The sequence below is a fragment of the Tachypleus tridentatus genome, chromosome 8 (assembly GCF_004210375.1).
Source record: "Tachypleus tridentatus isolate NWPU-2018 chromosome 8, ASM421037v1, whole genome shotgun sequence".
Taxonomy (NCBI): Eukaryota; Metazoa; Arthropoda; class Merostomata; order Xiphosura; family Limulidae; genus Tachypleus; species Tachypleus tridentatus.
Window position 1 is genome coordinate 107,087,297 of NC_134832.1, and position 22,487 is coordinate 107,109,783.

The following is a 22,487-nucleotide window of genomic DNA, read 5'->3' on the forward strand; positions in this document are numbered from 1 at the left end:
CTGTGGATTCACACCGCGGTTTCGATACTTGTCGTGGGTAGAACACAAATAGCCCACTGTGTAGCTTTGTGCTTAATTCTAAACAAACTGACGGACGTCTACTGTTGTTTCCTCCAAGGTAACGCAAAAACTTCGTATTTTTTTACTTCTGATTTTATACATGAATACATTCACATTGTATGAAATACCTGCTAATTTTGAGAGTAGTTTGTTAAATAGATATTCTGGTTTGAAATCAAACTATATCCTTTATATACCTGTCTGCTTTTCTTTTTGTCATGTTGTGAGTTTATAATTATTATAAGAAATGTAATTACTTCACATTATTAAAAAAATATATTCAGAAACACAGTCTTACATCTATTTCCCTCTCAGTTTCAAATTTGAAAAGTTGTTTTTTAAAAGGTGAGAGTGTTAGATCAAAAATTATTATTTTTATAGTTAATGGTACAAGACTACAACTAAAGAAGGATTTCGCATCTGGTCCAAAATGTTGTGTCAATGTCAAAAGAAAAGAAACTAAAAATCTGTATTATTTTCGAATTTCGAGCAAAGATACACGAGGGCTATCTGTGCTAGCCGTCCCTAATATAGCAGTGTAAGATAAAGAGGGAAGGCTTATCACCACCCACCACCAATTCTTGGGCTACTCTTTTACCAACGAATAGTGGGATTGACTTTAACTATATAACGCTCCTACGGCTGAAAGAGGGAGCATGTTTTGTGTGACGGGGATTTAGATTACGAGCCGTAACCACCTGACCATGCCGGACCCTAAGAATTTGTAAGAAATGATGTTAATCTGACAAATATACAGTTTAAACCGGCTTTTAACGAAGTTATAATCTTTTTATCCACAAAATGAATCAGTATTTGAATTAAAGTGTAATAGTAATTTGTTGGTTTTAAATTATACCAAAATGATTAGAAAAACTAAGACAGAAAAATACTAAACACTTTTACAAGTAGTTAGTAATAAACAGTTTGATATAATGTCATAAGATTTGTCATCCTGTATTCGTAATAATTGTATAAACATTTTGTTTTGTTTCCTTATAGCAAAGCCACATTAGGCTATCTGCGAAGATTACCGAGAGGAATCGAACCCCCTACTTTAACGTTGTAAATCCGTAGACTTACAGCAGGGGACTTAGAGAAACATACTGCCAAGCTACATACCTACGGGACTTGCAAATAATGAGTAATTTTAATAAATAGTCCATTTATCATTAATACAATACGTTATTACAGTAAATACAAAAATTCTAAATAAAAGTAAATTAATTATATAAAACACCGAAGTATTTGGTATTTGCTTTAAACCGAGTACCTACGTTTTTTTTTGTGCTATCATTGTATACTAGTATTTAAATTGCCCCGCATCACTTGCCACAATCTAGTCAAATGTTTGATTGCTATTAGACTTATTTATTTTTCACAGAAATCTGCCTATACAGCCTTAATATCGTTCGTGTTAGGGCTGGCAAAACCATGGTTAGAAATGTTTTATCCAGCTCTTGTTTCTCTGGGTATCGTTTCATAACATTTTTTGCATTCTTTAGATCACTGCCTTGTTTGCAGACGAAGTTTTCCTACAAGTTGTGTTCTTGATGTAATAATATGATAGATAAGAATGTAATTGTGCCTGTCTATAGTCAAGGTGCCATCAGTTTTGTGTAAATCTTCGTCAACACTGGTTGTGATGTAAGCCACACATGTATTTGTTCCCAAGTATTATATGTGTAAATGTTCTATGTTGACTTGAATTCCATTATCCTCGGAGACCTTTCAGCCGTGGGGGCATTATTCGCTGATAAAAGAGTAGCCCAAGAGTTGGTGGTGGTGGTGGTGATGACCAAATGCCCTCCCTCTAGTCTTTCACTGCTAAATTAAGGACGGCTAGCATATATAGCCCTCGTGTTCCTGTGCGCGAAATTCAAAAAACAAATAAACAAAATCTTTATCGTTAATATCATTGATTGTCACAAAATAACTTGAATGAAACTTCACGTGTAAAGAGCGTTATCCTCAAATTTTGCTCATTGCATTGTTTGCAACCTGATGCTTAATTTCAGCCTTCTGGTTTGATTATATCTCCTAAGTAGTGACGTTTGGACATCTAAATATCATTAAGGCTGCTTAAGAATAATGTATAACTAACTTACTGTTCTAGAAGTAACGTTCCCATCTATCCTTATAACAACATCACTGAAAAGATTTATACTGGATTAATCTGTTACTTAACACTATAGTTTTAAACGTTTGACATTCTACCTCGGCTGTTTCTAAATGTACTTTTTCTAAATTTCACTTAATTTTCTCAAAGTTTCCATACAGCTTCTGCTAAAATATCAAAGTAGCTAAAACGTTCGTATAAGATAACATCTACTATTCCGAATTTTCCGCTATATATATTTGTTACATCATATTTCTGTGCTAGAAACCATGAGTGTATTTATTGTACTAATGAGAATAGTATAGGAACCTCTACTTTTGTAGGAAATACGCTACCTCTGTCTGATTGTTTAGACAACAATCAATTACAGTTTGAACTATCATAAAGGTAAAGATAACTTTCCTACGTTTCAAAATTTACATTTTGTGCCCATTTTATTTATTGTTTTCATAATTATATCCAATACAAGGCGAATAAGTAAGCGTAATGCTTTGACTGTATTGCATTTAGTATATTTTAATTCGTAAGATTGTGTAAACATTACGAGGAAATACTGTAGGTTTTCTGTTGTTGTTTTTTTAAATAATAATCTATTCCTTTTTTATAGTTTCGTTTATTAATTCTTATTGGCTGTTATGTTTAAAGTAAAAGTAATTTTGAATAATATTTCAATTGGTTTTTAGATTAAGATTATTTCACATTTAAATTAGTATTTGGATTTAGAACTACGTAATTCTTCTTAGCCGTCTAAGCCATTTTTTTAATATTGTTGTATCATGGTAAAAAATTACTGTTAACATGAAAGATAATCAGCTGATAATCCAACATTTCCTATCTATGTGTATGGCCTGTTGGGAAGGGCACTTAACTTCCAATCTGAGGGTTACGAATTCGAATCCCCGTCCCACAAAATGTCCTCGCTCTTTAAGCTGCGGAAACGTTATAAGTTACGGTCAATTCCACTATTTGCTGGTAAAAAGAGAAGCCTAAGAGTTGGCGGTGATGACTAACTGTTAAAGTAAAGGCGTCTAGCGTAGTCTTTGCGTAGCTTTGCGCAAAATTCAAATTATCCATGTGTACTTTTATAGTATGTTGATTAATGCCATTAAACATTTCAGAAAGTTTGATTAATAGGATAGTTTTAATTAATTAACTTATGTATGAACCTTTAGGAAAAAGTACACTAATTTCTCCTTTTTACAATTTTTTTATGAAAGTAGAAAGTAATAAAGTAATAAAGGTGTCAGGCAAGTAATAAGTAATTACATCGAATACAAACTTCTGTCATCACTATTCTTACGCTAAGTGAATATTATATCCTTCCACTCACTTTCAGTAACAATTTTAAATTTTATTGTAAGCAAAGCCTAAACATGTCTTTAAAATAAATTAGATTTTACGTATTAAAATAAATACTTTCGATGCTTTTTATTTATATTTTCTTTTTTAATTAATAACAAGCCCATCCACAACGATATACACCAGGTTTTGATGCCAGTGGTGGGAAAAGTACAAATATGCATACCGTTGTGTAGATTTGCACTTTATTTAATCAATTAACCTAATCGAAATTAATAATATACTCGGTCATGTAGGACATGAGATGAAGACACCACTAAATATAACACAGTAAAAATGAACATTTTTCGAGTGTATTGAAATAATTTGGTCTGGAACGTCTTTCATCTGTTTGAAAGAGAGAGTTTTTTTTGTTATCAATGGTAGTTAATAATAATAATAACCATACAAATAATAATAAGTTGAATGTATTTACTTTTCATATTATTAAATTTCAGCTGTTTCTTTGATTAACATATGGTTTTTCAACACAGATAAATATTTAGAATATAGTTAATTGAATATTTATACATGGTCTCAATAGTGTTAAAACAGTGTATGTAAAAATTTCGCCGGGCCCTTGCCCACCAATTGTCTACGGGGCACGACATTACTGAATTCTATTAATCGATTATTCAACTATATAAGGTTGAATTTATATATTAGAATTCAAATTAGTCGTGTTTATTAACTCTTTGTTTCACATAGTATCTCTTGTATAATATCACCAGTATCGGTTATTGAGCACGGCGAAAAACTTAAACAATTCTACTTCAATATATTTTAGACCTTCCCTACTACGTTCAATAATTTCAACAGTTTTCCTGGTGATCCAGATTTTAAAAATTGTATAAAAGTATCACCGCTCGTAGAGGAAATGTATAATTTCAGCTTCTAATTTATGGTATTTCTTGTTACAACATAAGGGCTGATGTGTTTTGAAGTTATCTTTGTGTACCTCCCAAAAAATGTTTTAAGGTAGCTATTAGTACGTTATATCAAAATAATTTGAATACGCAAATGAACGAGGTCACTTCACCTGCACAGTCGATATAATGTCAAAGTGGAATATGTTGTTTTACATTTTGAAATTGTTTAGAGTTACTCAGGTAGAGTGAGGACACCAAAAGTTGTTCACTGTTTGGAAGAATTTATAATAGTTTCTTTTTCTGACGGAAGATATTCATACACTCAAACCATAAATATGTATCAATTTAAATAATTAAATATTTTCAAGATAGAAATATCTCTGTACTTATAGGCATTGAAAAACAAAGGATTGTGAATAAATCTCAGGTATAGTAACCTGCAGCAAGTCTCACTACAGCCGTAGTAAACAAAATAAGATGTTTTGTAACAGGTGAGAATCGACGAACTCCAAGGTCAGCGCTTAAAGCTCTTCACGTGCCCCAGTACGCAACATAATCAAGAAAGTTCTCCGTCGGAAAAAGCAAAACAAGTCACATGTACACAAATTGCTGCCACAACGTATCCGTTCAACCATCACCTTCCTGAAGCAGGTGGAGAATGAAACGGATGTTCGTGTTATTCCAGTTAAGCTCCCGAACACAGAGTTATTGGATATCTGTGCGATCGGACTACGGCCACGTGTAGTTGTGAAACTGCCGTTTGTGTACATTGGAAAGATCTTGGAAGATATGTGAAGAAGTGGTGAATTTGAAATAAGAGTTTTACGACAGAACAGTCTGCAATGAAAGACAATTTTCAAGATGTACGGTCGGCAAAATGGATCGTGACCGAACTTGGAGACAACTTTAACGATGTGGTGGGGCCCCGAAATTGTTTTAACGTAATTTACTAACCCTCTCTATTAACTATGCATTCATTCTGATCAGAGGTATCAGTCATGGGACAAAGGCAAATAGACTATAAGCTGGTGATCCTTTATTTTTTACAATGGTTTTCTTTTCTAAACAATAGCGAAACCTATCAGAACCTAAACTGTTGGTTGTGATTAAGTTTTCTCAGTTTTCTAAATAAATCTTGACTTAATCTTTAGGTTCAATGTAACGATACTTTGTCCTAACTACGAGTATTATAACATATTAAAAATTCGAATTTTATCAAGAAAATAGGAATCAACCACTTTATAGATTTAGCTTCTACAGATATATTACAAAGATGTTGAGAAATTACTGACAAATCTTTTAGTCAGTAATGTCGTGCTAAGACTACAGAGAAAGTTATGGGCATCAGAATAGCCATTTGCCCTTTAAGCCCTTCAAATCTAGCTATGACTAAACGCATTAATAACGATGCTTAAGAAAAGTGTATTTACCAAAAGTCACTAAAAAGTCCATTTCTGCCTAGAAGTAAGTGCAAGCAAGCATAAACGCTTCTAAGAAAAAAAAAAAAAAAGCTAAAACTCTATCTTAAACAGCATACCATACATCTTTCAAATAAATGAGGTCGATCTGTGACTTGTCTAATTTATCATACAAGTTTAAGTTTCGTGGCCTTTACGAGCATTGGCATTTAGCCTAAAACTTGGAACACATACACTGAATTGTTATTCAGGCCAACACCAGCTCGACCTAGTCTATTTTGTTGTTTTTGAAAAATTTTACCTCTCCATTTTCTGATTTTTTAAGGACTCTAAATATTATTGTATACCCCTTAAAAATGTTTAGGCGTGATATTTAAAACTTGGGGAATTTTTTGTTATTATAATGTTAGTTCATGTGTGTATTTCATCATTTATTATTTTGTAGTGTTATAATGTTTCTCTCCGTTGTGACAAGCGAGTGCTCATCATTGTACAACACGTGTTTTGTTAAAATGACAATTTTGTTTGAATCACTCAAGTGACGCTACAGTGAAAATTTTTTTTATAAGCATAATGTTTATATCAGTTTCTTTATAGCAATAGTGAGATTCTGGTATGTAGACATTGTTGCAAACATTCTCATTTCATAGTCTACTAAATCAAAATTTTATGGACGTCATAAATTACTAAATACTGATCAGATAGTTACAACAGATTCACAGCCATTTTAAAACCAGTTTATGTTCTTTAAAGGTTGATGGCATTTATTTAAAAATAATTCCAAAATTAGGTAAAAACTTCTTTCATTTGTATATTTGAACACACTGTATTCTTAGAGTATGAGTGGAGGGGGGCAATAAACCACTCAGACTGAATTTCACACTCCCTAAAAGCTTTACATCCACTACGAAGTGTTCGATGACCACTTTAGCGTGTAGTGTTAATTATATACCTTTCTACATGTCATCCTTCAAGATCATGTTATAGAAACAGTAGAATATCAACATTAAAACTTTACTCTCTTCAGGAGCGCCAGAAACTCTTGACGTTTCGATAGATATTGTTGGTGAGAACAATAAGACTGTGATACCTAAAGAGACTTTGTTATCTTATTGACTGATAGAGTAATGTTTTGTGTATAACAACGGTAATTAGGTCTTTAATTTTTTAAACCCAACTTAACGACGAAAACTCGTAAGTAATTATAAAGCGGAACAGATTTACTGTGTTTGAAAAGAACCGTGGCATGATTCTAAAATAACTGCGCCACATCTTTCGTAGTAGTTATGGTCAATTTCCTTTATTTTACAACGATTATACAAATCACAAACATCCTGTTTTGTTTATCATCTTGTAAGTCTTGGGTACTTTTGTTTTCGACATAACATATAAAGTTGCTTTTTAAGTTCTTTTTAACTTTTGTATTGAAGATTATCGACCAGTTTTCATTATTATATAACAGTAAATATTAAGCCACAATAAATAAAAGTCCTAATGAGAACAAAACTTACTTTTTTAAGTAAGATTTCTATATATGTTTTGAAAATGTTTTTAAACAACACGTTACACTGATGTATTTTTCCGTGTTGGCCAAGCAAAGTAGTAGAACATTTCCAAGATATATTGAATCCATTACTAAAAATACTTTTACAACTGGAGTAAGGGATTCTTGTTGGTTTTAGATCACGTGTTTTTCTCCTTTCTATCACATTACCATTGACTTTATTTTTGCTCATTTAAATTTTCAGAACCTACTGCTTTCAAGAAAGTATTATTTTATCTTGTTCCTGTGAGTTTACTGCATCTGTTTATTATCTGCCGCAGACAAATAACTTACTATATTTTTTATTATCTTAATTATGTAAATAGCTTATAAAAAACAGTTTAATTCGTGTGTTAAATTTGTGCAAGCTTCTTAAATATTTAAACGCAACGGATAAAGTAAATAGGTAAAAATGACAATTGATTACAAATAAAGTTGTATCATTCTTCCCTAATACAGAATATGTGAAGCCTTACGCTATTTATAAAATAAATTATAACTTTCGATTAAAATACTTGAATTACAAACCTACATTACCTTTAAACTTTGTTGACAAAGCCTGGTTCGTCTATAGTATAAAATTATTTACCCAGAAAAACATGAAGGATTTGATTGATTAAAGAACAGAACTATGAGAAAGTTAAAATCTTACGAACAGCTATCGCTCAACGTCACATCTTTAAAAATATTTATATGAATAATTTTGAAAATAATTATAAAAATGTTGAGGAACAGTATGTACAAGACAAATAGTATGAGAATATCATTCCTTTATCACGTAAAAGTAAACTATACTAGAGTATAGTCGCGTGTAAATAATTACAACTATACTTGATTCCTTTTCTTTCAGTCGCCGAGCGCCACATCAGTATAGATCCCATAAAAGGTTTGTTTTTGGAATTTCACACAAAGCTACACGAGGGCTATCTGTGCTAGCCGTCCCTAATTTAGCAGTGTAAGACTAGATGGAAGGCAGCTAATCATCACCACCCACCGCCAACTCTTGGGCTACTCTTTTACCTACGCATAGTGGGATTGACCGTCACATTATAACGCCTCCACGGCTGGGAGGGCGAGCATGTTTAGCGCGACGCGGGCACGAACCCGCGACCCTCGGATTATGAGTCGCACGCCTTACGCGCTTGGCCATGCCAGGCCACCCATAAAAGGACTTACTGTCATCCTATACCTGTTAGTGGTAGTGTTATTATATTCATGACTCCCAGGACAGAAATCCTGCAAGACAAGCTTATGGACATAATTATTTTAGATGTTCGAAATTAGTACGTACGAAAAAGTGCCGGTATTTTATATTTTGAAATAGAAGTGTGCGCAAAAATGTGGTTGTTAATGTGAGAAGTGACCGAAGTAGAAAACCAAAATAATTTTAAATATCGTCTTTGAGAGATAAACGACGGTCAAGTATGGATGTTGATAACGACCTTGTTATAAATACAGACGTAAAAGTTATCTCGAAACAATAAGATATACATTAGTAGCAGTCTCAATAGACGTATAGCTGCTCTGAAACCGAACTGAGAAGAAGTACCCAGATCAAAAGTTTTGAATGGTCATTATATACCATAAACAGTAGAAAGAGTAAAACTGAAGGTTTGTGATCTTTACAACTGGTCAGTGTTAATCAACGAGAGTTTGTTCGATGGCAGAGGGGAAAATGGGTTCGTGGTCAGTTTATAGCATCTGCAGAGAGACATGGTGAAAAATCAGTACAAGTTCGTAGTCAAAGGTGTATGTGATATACATTTATGGCACCCCGACTGGTGAAATATTTATGTGTATTTTCATCCACCGTGTTAGTCCTTCAGGAACACGAGGTTTATCTTCCAGGACGATAATAACTCGAAGCCTATGCGATGAAATGGTATCTTGGCGGTAAAGCAGCCTTTGAGAACACTCACAACCAAGGATTCTGCACGACATACCGACATAAATACTCTTGAGGCTTAAGAGGAGGTTAAAAGAGAACCAAACAACTTGACTGAGGTGTGGAGAGTAACGTGTGACTTTTAAAATAATATTTTACAATAGTGCATTGATAAATAGTACGGTAGCATAAATATAAGCCCTTTGGTTGTTCATATATAGTACATGTGAAAAACTGCCAGAAGTTGCTTGCATGATTCTTTAAAATGTGCCGACAAACAACATCATATTAACAGTTAGCGTAGCGCAAAGAAATCATGTGTAAAATAATAGCGCACTATGCAACTCATCCCTTGTTTTCTGTATCTTCTATGATAATGTTTTATGCCGTTAAAGTAATAATTTAATTGCTACTATTCGTTGTTTGGGATATTTCCATAGTTCTTTCAATTACCAACGATAGTTAACAGACTGTGAATTTTTATTGAATTATGAGTTTGATCTCGAAACCTTACCACCTGGTACCATTCGATCATCAAAATAATGAATGGACTGAGATGCTATCTTGATTCGCTATCAGCTGACTCTTCATAATTATAACAGATGGCAATGTTTATCTTACGATTGTTTTGTACATTTGAAATATAATTTTCCTTGTCCTGAAAGCAAAATCAATGTTCAGAAAAAATAAAACATTTTAATTAAACTGTTAAAACTTAAACGAGTGTGAGAAAAGTGGAGGCGTAGAATAAAGTTAACAAAACGAGGGTTAATTCAACGATGCTTAACCAGTATAGTAAAGATGGATAAAGGAAAAAGAAATACTAAAACTAGGTAGAAACAAATTTACATTGCGTTAAATACACGAAAACACGAGAAAAAAGAATAGATAAACGAGGGGATATAATGAACAGTGAGAATTTACAAAATGGAAGGAAAGTAGGATGATGCAATAATAACGTAAGGAAGAAGAAATGGAAAAACAGAAGAAATAAACAAGTAAAAAAGGACAAAAACGGAAACTCAAGAAGAAATAATGAGAAAACATAAGAAGTGAAGGAGCAAAAGATAAGAAAGACAAATGAAAGAAGAAACAAAAGACGTATAAGTAAAGATACATTCAGAGTAGAGAAAGTAAAAAGTAGAATAAGCGACGCTACGAAAAAAAACAGATCCAACTATGAAGAAGACCAGAGAAAGAAAGTAAAAATAACAAGAGAAAGCGATCGTAGTTAATAATGAACAAGGCAATTGTAAGTGATGAAAAGAAAACTAGATAAGAGGGGAAAACTGTGAATAGAGGATCAAAAACGATATAATAATAAACAGATAGAAAAACAATCACCAGATAGGAGGAAAAACGAGAAATCAGTAGAGAATCGACTTCAGATAACTGTAAGTCTTACAGTGGCCGTTAGACGTAAGACTTTTATGTCCTACTCTCGTTGTTAATGGCATATACGGAAGAACTGCAATGAGGCGAGAGTTACAATCTTTGCGCGCGGAGCCTGTCGGCAACATTTTTGAAGAGAAAGCTTATCGAGCTAGCATATTTAAGTCTGTTACTTATCTTAAAGTTGAATGATACTATACAACCGTCACAATATTGGAGATTCTTGTCTTTTGCCTAAGGGAATGAAAGGAGATAGAAAATAACATCTGATAATACCGTGTGGGAGAGGCCTTACGTTAGAACTAAGCTCGTTCGTGCTATTCTTTTCTGTTCTATTTGTTTCACTGGCATAATGTTGTTTAATTTCAGGTGATATTGTTTATTTAGAATTAATCACGAACCTACACAAGGAGCTATCTGCGTTCTACCCACCATTGGTATTGAAACCCGATTTTTAGCGGTGTGAGTCCGCAGACATACTGCTGCGTAAAGTTTATCATTTGTTACTACTTTTATAAAGCCAGCTGAATGTAGTAACTTAGTTCTATCTAACCTTTTCATTTATTTAACTGCATATTTTTATTAACTACGTTTGGTTCTAGTTCCACACCGTTACATAGAATAAATAAGAATTTAACTGAAAATAATGAAAGGGCAACCATGTTTGGTGATATGAGAATTCGAATCTGCGCCCCGTAGAGTGCGAGTTGAGCGCCCTAGCCACCTGGCCATGTTGGGCCGTTAATAAAAACGTAAAACATAGTTTTCTAACATGAGCAAAGTACTAAACATCTTGTGATTATTTCAAGCACTTCAAGCGTAAATGGCCTAATACGAATAAGTATAATGATAAAGAATATAATAGCATTTGAGCTACACTCGTTGTTGGTAGCTGCATGAGGTTTTTGCTTTACAAAAACACATGAAATTTATACAGTTACACAACACTAAGAGCCTGAGTTATAAAGCTGACCACAATGACGTCAGTAATGTACCATATATTGAATCCTGTGGTGTATAATACAATAGTTGTAATGTGCAAGAGAAATCAATTTATCTTTCAATTAACTCTTCGTAATTTATAGCTCACTGATCTTTACTGGATGAGAGAAAAAAAACGATTATCATAATTGTAAAAAAAAAGATTGTATAACACATCCAGATATAGATATACAGTGACAGGTTACCAACTGCTACATCCTCCGTTGGGTAAGCGACAAGTCTTCACATCTACAACGCTGAAATCAGTGATTCGATTCCCCTCGGTGGACTCCGCAAATAGCCCGATGTGGCTTTGCTATAAGAAAAACACAAACACCAACTGCTACAAAATAGAATGTATGATTAAACCCACTCCATATAAGGTATAAACTGTCTAGATTACTCGATAAAAGTTAAAAATATATAAAGAATGTTTGACTTCATCTTATATGAAATATAAGCTGCCTACGTGACTAGATAATGGCTACAAAATATAATGACTGATTAACTTCGTCCTAAACAAGATATATGTTTATTTTTTATTTTGAAATAATTATCTGTAAAAAGTTACATAAATATTACAGTTTTTATTCCACACTGATCTGAATTTGTGATTAATCAAGAACCCTACCTGACGACTAATAAATATCAAAAGTGTTTAGGTGACCAGTGTGTTTAGAAGCTTAATGATACTGTGTGAGTCTAAACTTCATAAATAAGTTACGAAAACTGAGTAAACTGACAATTAGAACAAAAACTATACAGAAATGTGTTAATCATGCGTGAGAACAATAAGATGTTATAGTAGTGAGATTTGATAGCCGTTGCTTAAAACACAGGAATGTTTTTGAGGAAAACTATTCAATAGATTTCCAATAGTTCCGGAAGTAACGCATCTTTGTTACCTAGCAGCTTGAATAAAAAAAGTATTGTAAAGAACTGTTATAGAATACTATATAGAATATGGTGAAAATATTTGGGTCTGACAGACAATAAAGAACGTGGATACCATATGTTGCCGTTGACATACCGTAGAGAGTTGATAAACTTATATGAAGATGGTAGAATTTTGTAAAGGAGAAACAAAGGTTCTTAGTAGTGTGGCCAAAAAGCAACCTTCAAGTTAAACTGTGTGTTATTAACAGGAGTCCACGCTGAAAAAGGTAGAATATCGATAACCCAAACTCTCACACACTTTCATTGAAAGCGCTCTATTGGACTTTTACTTCACAAACCAAATTTCCAGTCAATCCATTAAGAAATTCATGAAATACAACATCTGCAATTTTCATTGAATTTCTTCCATTTTGTTTTATTCGTACCAAAAGAAAAAAAGCTTTATTTTATAAAAAAAACAAACTTTACTTTCACGGATGTTTTTTTCAAACATGCTACACTGATATATCTTTACAACATACAATTTAGAGTCTCATCTGAGGAAAATCTTTGCGTAAGCCTACACAAAATGTCACGTTATCTATAGTTCTAACATTTTTACTACGTCTTCATTTAAGAGTGAAAGATGTAGACATTTTTTAGTTTTTGTCATTCGAATTAAGAACGGCTGAGATAAAGTGCAACTATAAGGTGAAAAGACGTGCAAATATGATACATAAGTATTGGTTAGGCCAAGCAAACTAGATCAGCGGTTTATAGCTGAAGTTTCAAAAATGCTCATAAAGGTGGACGGTTATTCTTAATTATTTATTACCAACTTTTCAGCACAAATTTATTAAATTTTATGAAATTATTCACGTGATATCAGGAATCTATTAACGCTGTCTTAGAGTGTAAAACTACCACCATACATTTTAAAGAATCTGGTTGTGACCCTGAGTAACGTCAGTTACTCTCGAGTATCACTTTATTTGGTTTGTTGGTAAATATTAGCAAAAATGTAGTGATATATATTCAAAAACACCTTAGGTGTGTGTTGTGTTTTTTATAGCAAAGCCACATCGGTTTACCTGCTGAGCCCACCAAGGGAAATCGAACCCCTTATTTTAGCGTTGTAAATCCGTAGACTTACTGCTGCGGTCAATAAATGAGTTGGCTGCACTTTTTTCACACCTGAGGTGTTTTTGATTAGATAATAGTTTATAGGTGGTTATAGAAAATGTTGAAAAATATACTGTAGTTGAAAGTCTAAAGAAAAGATGCTAGGAATAACTTATTATTATCAGATATAAAGACATAAGCAAAATTTACCTGTGTCTGTTGACAGATAACAATATTAACTATATTAGGTTGTAATTGAAAGATTGAATAGAAAAAAAGTGGTAGTACATTTTTTAGATTATAAGAAAACTTATGAAAAATGAATCGTAATTAACAGTTGTAGGTTATTAGACTACATAAAATACAATGAGAATAAGTAGTGGCTATTAAACTGCACAGAATATTGCACGAATAAGCTATAGTATTTAAACTCAAGAGAAAATAAGCTGATAAGTTGTATGTGATAGGCTATGGAAAAGATGGCAAGGGAATTCAAATAACGTTATTATAGTGTAGCCTTTCATTTAATAATTTCACTAAGAATTAGCTAATGAAGAGATATTTTGTCTGCATAACCAATTATAGTTGTTTATGACCTACTCTCGTTTCTTATTTATCTGCCACATTTCTAACTGAGGTTTTAAGGGAGATACTCTGTTAGGAGTGGAATCATCATGTACTTTTTGTTTGGTGTACCTCATCTCACGTATGGTGCATAGAAGAAATATGTCTTCTGTTCCTCATGATGTGAAACTAAAAGATATATCATGAATTTGAGAAAAAAAAAGTCCCATTGTGAGAAAGATGAAATCTACAGTAACTACTACTAAAACTGTTTTTCGCATAAAGAGTTTGCACGTGGAGGAAAACTGATACAATAAATTAATGTTCTTATAGATGAAACCGATCTTACTCTAAATGCAAAAATTCGTACCTAACTTATATCCATGAAAGCGTATTCAGTGAAGTATCGTCTGTTAGTTGTTAATCTGGTACTATTAATGTCATGTTGACACAAAAGCCGAGGGCTGTTATGTTAACATTAGTTTTTAGATTTTGAAAACATTAAATAAATAAAAAGAGGGTATCTATTTCTACAGCTCACAGTAGGGATAACAGATGGTTGTGCTTACTGAGTAAATTAAGTGAAAGCATATAACATTGTTCAACGTGATAACAACAAACAAACGTACTCAGTTTTACTATATATACTTTACCACCAAATCGCTCTTTACAACACAACATCCTTTGCGCTAGAATTGCACTTTTGTTCAAACTAATAAACACAGTTTCTCTTTGAGCAAACTTATTTTGCACGTTCATCCTTGAAAACGTCGTTCAGGTCTCATATGATAAATGCTACATAGTCTTAGCTGTTTGGTTTGTTGTTGTTTTAGTGCAAAATTACACAAACAACTATCTATGCTAAGTTTCACCGCGAGACATGGATAACATCATTTTATAGTTATTTTATAAAAATGTATATATTTTGTACAAACAAATTATGTTCATCAAACATAAAAAGCTCAACATGCTTTCCGTGCTGACAACAGCTTTATAATCTATTCTTTTTTTTTCAAATATGTCAGTTTGTTCAGATAAGTGCATTGTACTTCTTAAAATAATGTACTCACATGTAATTTAATAGAAATGACGTAACTTTGTGGCGAAAAAGCATGTTTTATTGCGATCGAATAAACATCAATTCCTTTTTAATGTAAACCAGTTATTACGAACTTATCTGTTACCAGACTTTCTTATATTGATACAGTGATATGGTAAATACAATCCGCAAACTCAGTTTATTAACGACACCATAATATTTCTGTAATCGAGCACTCAGACAAACCTCATAACTGCAACATCTGTTTTCATGCAAAATTTTCAGAGCTAACTTAATAAAAATAACACTATTTTGAAGCTAGCAAAGCAGTCAGGTGAACTTAATACTCATGACATTTTGTGTGTGTGATTTCTCGAATAAAATCTAATAAATACAAAAAATGTTTTTTTGAGGTAACAAATCAAGTTATTTTAACGCAACAAAGGCAGTATCACTTATTCTGTGATTCTGAATACATTTATATAGAAAATTCAGTGTGTTTTTGTAACATTTATTTCACACATTGTTGCAAAAAATAAAATACCAAGTTAGACCTTATATACATAAGATTCCCTTGGGTGAAATAATTTAGTCAGCATGGCATTTCTTCATGTAAATGAAGTATATAAGTCTAACCTAATAAACATAACGTCATTAATGAGCAAACACGTCACTTAGTTTTAGCGCATGAAACACAATACACATGTTGTGTAAACACATCACTAATAAAAACCTTTCCTATTTTGTGATAATAAACCAGGAAGAACTAGCCTAAAGAATACAACATACATTTTGGTAGAAATAAAGCAAACTAATTAGTATATGATAATGTGACTACATTATAATTGTCTAAATCATGATTTTGCATGTGACAATATAACCTGGTTTCGTTATTTTAATTTTTACTGTGATTTTCAGGCATTTGAATATTCAATTTTCTACTGTATAGGGCATTTTCTCTACTTGGAAAGTAATATCAGTGTGTTTTCATGTATACTGTTTGTCATTGAAGACATTAAAATTAGAATGTCTATTAACATTTTGTAGAGTTATTATCATTAGTGTAATAATAAGATATAGCCAATGAAGATACGCTGTTGTCTGCCTAGTTATTCACAATGATATCTTTTTCAATTAACCCTCGCTACACATTAACTTCTGTGGCTGATAAGTTTTATCACATTCTTTTTTATTGTTGTGCTCGCCAAATACGTAAAAAATATTTTATTCACAAACAAGTTTCTCAACTTGAACCCAATAAATTCATAATCTAAAAATTGGCAATAACCTGAAGAAAGAGATATTTTTCTTGTTAAAATGCATCATGTTAACTCAGTGTATAAAGATACAATCACTTATTTTTATTTTTTCAAACAAATGATCCAGACGTAACTTTATAGACACAATGTCTCTTGTTTAACTAAAACATGGTAATTGTTTTGAGGAAGGTGACTGCAACTTAGTCTCATTTACAACATAGTATTCTTAAAACCTTTTTAGCATTCTCATCATAATATAACAGTTCCATGTCGGAAATACGGTGGTAATACTAACTTGTACGTAGCGTAATTTTTTAACATTTCAGTTATGTGGCTGATTACTGTTAATGTTGTTACATGTAAAGAAAAAAACATACAAAGGGCGTTATGTATGACAAATATTTTGCATAAATAAACTAAGCGAGAAAAAATTTGAAACGGTTAATCAGTAAAAACAAAAGTAGAAATACTTGGAATTACAAAGGAAATAGTTGCCCATTCGATATGGATTATTCGAATTATATATCCAGGTTAAAGATGAAGGAAGTTTGACGTAATTGAATGAATAAATAGAATTAAAGTTTTATTTTCTTTAAAACAAATAAGTAAAAAATGGATAACAAATAGGCTTAGATACAAAGATACGGTTTGTAAAATGAAGAAAACAAAAATATATTCAACAAATAAACTTTAGGAGAACAACTGAGAATTCAAAATGATAAGAGGTAAAGAAATGAACTGCTCAATGTTTGAAATCAACGAGTAAACTCAGTGTATTTTTATTTTATATTATACCTATTCAAGCCACCTGTGTCGAACTCTGTATCATCACACCTTCTCTTCTACCAACATACAGAGATAAAAAAAAAGATCATCTTAAGACTGAAGTCAGGTTGGGATGGATCTTAACCACCATCCATTTTAATGTAGCTTTACGTTGTGAAAATCGATTTTTCAGTTTAAGAGTAGCTACAACGTTCACACATAACATTACTAAATCGCTTTCACATTAAAACATGTTTTTGTCTTCCTAATGAATAAATACGTAACGAATAGCGTCTTTTTAAATATTTTTTAGCCTAGAGTTTGAATTTAAATTTAACTGATTCATACAACATGCTACTAGAAAGTATAGTTAGACTTTTTATCATTTTCGTATAATTATATTTTCTGGAAAATAGTTTGCGAGAAATATATTTTTTTAAAATTATGACAAACGGCTTCACAAACTTCAGAGGCAGGACATGTAGACAGAAATTTGTCGATTGATGAATAGAACGTTTTAATGTAAATTGTTAAACGCCTCAGTGTTATATTAAAGTTAAATAATAGTTATATCAAAGTAGTTTTGTTGAATTACAATCCCGAGCATTTTCATTCAGTTTAACAGCATGAGCGTTTAATTGTAGTAGAAATTATGTTATATTTTATCATATTTGTGTTCCTGTTGTGTGCTGTTTGGTTATATTATTTTGTCTATGTGATTTTTTTATTATATTATTGAGTTAGGTGTGTCTTGTTTAATTTAGTTAATTTCTGTTTAAATAATTAGTGAATTTGTTTTGCTTGAATGAATCATTTGAGTCTGGTCACTTTCTATATTATATTTTTAAAAAATTCTATGTTTTTTATATTAATTTTGCACTCATATCATTTTTTTTCATAACATTAGTATGTCCGTTTTCTCGTTTTATTACACTAGTACGTCTATTTTTTTTTTGTTTTATTACGTTAGTATGTCTCTTCTGTTTAATATTACTGTGTCTGAATCAATACTGCTTAATTTTGTGCTGGGATTATTTTTCTTTAGTTTGGCTACAACTAGTGTTTGTTTTATTGTTTTATTACAATAGTCCCGCAGCAGCACAGCAGTATGTCATACAAATTATAACGTTATAACTTAGGGCTCGATACCTGTGGTGGAATAATTGCACAGAACCCATCATGTAACTCTCCGCTGAACTTCAAATAAATTTATTACATTCATACGCTTGTTCTGTTTTATACGAGTGTGTCTGAAAGACTGACTGTTTTATTTATCTTATCTTTTCTGCTTTTACTGTTTGTTTTTGCTTTCTTTAGGCGAATGTTTTTATTTGTTGATTTTATTTATTTGAATGTATTATTGAGTCTGATATTTTAGTTATGTTTAACTTAGTGCTATTTTTATTTATTCTTGTTAAAAATAGACTCGTTTTATTACATTTCCTTGTGTTAATTTTTATTTACTTAACTAGTGTAACTGCTTATATCATTTCAGTTTGATTATGTGAGTCTTTTTATTTTATTATGCCAGTGTCTCCTCTTGTTTCATTCAGTTCTGTTACTGTTCTCTAATTTGTTAATCAACAAACCACAATGCCAACTCTTGGGATATTTTGATTGAATGGTGAGATTTTACTGCCACCCGTATCATTTCACTGTACCATAGTGTAAAATGCAACTTCGCAATATCAGGAAGAGAACCATGGACCTAGGGACTCATAGTCCGGAAGGCACCACAAGGGTCACGCCCGACTTTGTATGAGTGAGTGTAAATGGTTTGTTTCAGTTAACGAGTAAATGTTAAATAATTAATTATATTACTGAGTCTGTTGTTCTATCAAGTGAATTAATCTGCTTTGATTTCAATTCCGTAAATTTATTGATTGTAGTCAATTTGCAATTACTTTTTATTTTATCGTTCCAATTTTGTCAGTTTCACAAGTTAAAATATGTTCGAGTTGTTTGTTTTCATAAATAAGGGTTTTAATGTATTAAAGAATACCTTTTAGTTTAGTTTCTTTATGTAATATTTTTACTTACACTATAAAATAGAGCCAGCTCGTTTGTCATTACACTGTTCATTGTCATTTTCTTTATTTTATTAATGAATGAACCCGATTGCTTTCATTATTCAATTGAGTGTTTTATATTTTATTGCATTAGTGAGTCTGTTTTAACGCTGCTTTAAGGGGTTTGTTATCTATTCCCTTGCAGTAAACGTAGTTTGTTTACCTTTACATTTGTCTATTTTATTATTTATAATAATATATCTGTTTATTTTATTTATATTAACGATTTTTTTAATTTATTAAGAGAGATTTTCCTAATTTTCATTAAATTTTCGAATTCATTATGATAGTGAAGCTGTCTGTTTTACGTTAATAAGTCTCTTTATTTTTACTGTATTTTTGAGTTTGTTTTATAAATTAATTAGTTCATTAGTCTGATTCTTATTGGTTATCTCACTGTATTTCATCAGATTAGTGAAGTTGTTTGTTTTATATTACTAAGTCTTTTTATTTTTCATTTATTTTGTAAGTTTGTTTGTTAGATTAATTAGTTCATTACTCTGTTTCTTATTGGTTCATCTCACTGTTTTTACCAGATTAGTAAATTTTGCTCAAACAAATTTGTTTGTTAATAATTACTTTAGAGCTTTTGTTATTTATTCAATTTGCAAATTTATTTTTTTTCACTCCATTATTAAGTGTGTTTGCTTTTATTACATCATTAAATGTTTTTTTTTGAAATTCATTACACAATGAATTTATAAACCTTTTTATTATATTATTTAATTTGTTTATTATCAATTATATAGTAAGTCTGTTATTCACTGGCATAAAAATGTTATACACAGCCCGTTAGTATCACAATTTTTTTATCAAATTAATGAAATTATTATTTTGTTATTCTATTTAGCATTTGTATTTTTGTTACATTATTGATTTGTTTTACTTTATTAGCATATTTTTCATTCATCACGCTACCGAGTCTTATTTTTTCTCATTACATTTGTTATTTGTTCCATTGCTAATTCGTTGTTTATTATGTTAGTAAATTAGCTTGTTATTTGTCCCGTGAGGAATCTTTTAATTCATTACATGAGTAAAATAATTTGTTATTTGTTACATGATGAATCTTTTAATTCATTACATGAGTAAAATAATTTGTTATTTGTTACATGATGAATCCTTTTTACATTTCAGTAGTAAACTGGTTTGTTATTTGTTCCATACCAAATTCGCTTTTAATTATATTAATGAACCTATTCCTTAACAAACTAGTGAGTTAATATTTATTATAAATTGAATGAGTTTAGATATCATTATATTAACTAGTCTATTTGTTTTCATTACGAAAATTTGTTTCTATTTCCTTACATTAGTTAATCTGAATCTCTCTGTTTTATTGCATTAGTTAATTTATTCTTCACTATATTAGTAAATCTATTTCTCTCTCACTTCATTAGTTTGTCTTTAAACATATTATTAACAAATGTTTGCTCTTATTTATTATTCATTACCTAAGTAGGATCTGCTTGCTTTTCGTTATATTAAATAATATGCTGTTTACTATACATTAATAAACATGTTAGTCTTTCATGGCATTGCTTGGTTTCACCTCTTTTCCTCATATCAATGTGTTTTTTTGCTTTTATTATATAAATTAGTTTGATTAATTTTTGTTACTTGATTAATATGATTTTTTCAGTAGTTAGCAAATATATCTAATTTTCGTTGAGATAATTAATCTACGTTTTTTATTGCACTAATGAATTTGTTTATTTTATTTTCATATGGGAGTTTTATTATTACAATTGTTTAGCGACTGTTTTCTTTTTCACTATATTATCGATTTTTTACTCTTCGATATTGTGTCAAATTTATTAATATGTCGGTGAATATTTTTTCTGTTATTCGTTAGATAATTAATTTAAATATGCTTTATGTTATTGAATATGTTTGTCATTGATTACATTACTGAATCTATTTTTATTCTTTTTATGAGTCTGATTCTTCAACTTCGTTTATTTAATCTGTTTCTTTTTCATTACTTAATTAATCTGTTTTCATTCCATGATAGGTCATTCTACTTCCTATATATTAGTCTATTTCGCTTTTATTACGCTAAAGAATTTTTTGTTCATTGTATTAGTGAATTATTTTGTTTATGCAGCAGAATCTATTTCGTTACACTTGTGAATCTACTGTTTTTACTCTGTCATCTAATTACAGTTTTGACTCTTTTGGTTTTTCATTATATAAATATATTATTTCATTTCATAATAATACTTTTTGTTCTCATATCAGTATACTTTTGTGATCATATTATTGGCTATCTGGTTTGTTGTTTTAATTACGCTTAAGAGATTGTTTCTTATTTTTTATATTAGAAAGTCTACGTTTAGAACAATTATTTTCATTTCTTTTCACTTTTTATGGATTTTCTGTGTTTTCTTTACAACAGTGATTTTTTATTACACAATAGAATCTGTTTATCAACATATGTAAGTAAACCTGGTTGGTTTTCGTTATATGACAAAATCAGTTTTCGTTAAATAATAAATCTATTTACCTGTTGGTTACATTAATGAATATTTTTGTTTATCATAACTACGTTATTTGTGAGTTTAGACTATGAATTTAATGATTTAATGTTCGAGGTCCGTTGCCACAAAGACATGCTCTGCAATTCTGGGCGGCGTATGAGCTTTATAATAGTGACGGTGCATATTGCTGTTTAATGAAAGGAGACTAGTCCAAAATTGTTGGTAGGTTCAATGTCAGGAACAAATATGAGCAGATAGAACTCTGTGGAGTTGAACGTGAAAATCCTTAAACAAACATAAAACAAGATGTTTTTCATTACAATAATAAATCTATTACTTTCATTACTTCCATGTTTTAAAGTACTTGATTTTTAATTTTTTCATTATATTAGAGAACCTGTTTTTCATGATATTAGAGTTCTTATATTTTATTATATTAGAGAACTTGTTTTGTCTTCTGTTAAAGTACCTGGTGTTTCTTCTATTACATAAGTATACCCGTTTATTTTCTGTATATTAGAATAGCTGATTTTTTCGAATTGTGATTTTTTTCAGTGAAAAAGATAATTGTCTCAAATTTCAAAATAATGTTTATGGATAAAGCAGATTTCTATAAGTATTATCTGGAGCAATAACAACATTTGAGAAAATAGAGGTGTTTTGTATTTAAATAGAAAAATCCTCTTTTTAATATTATTCAGGGGATTCTTT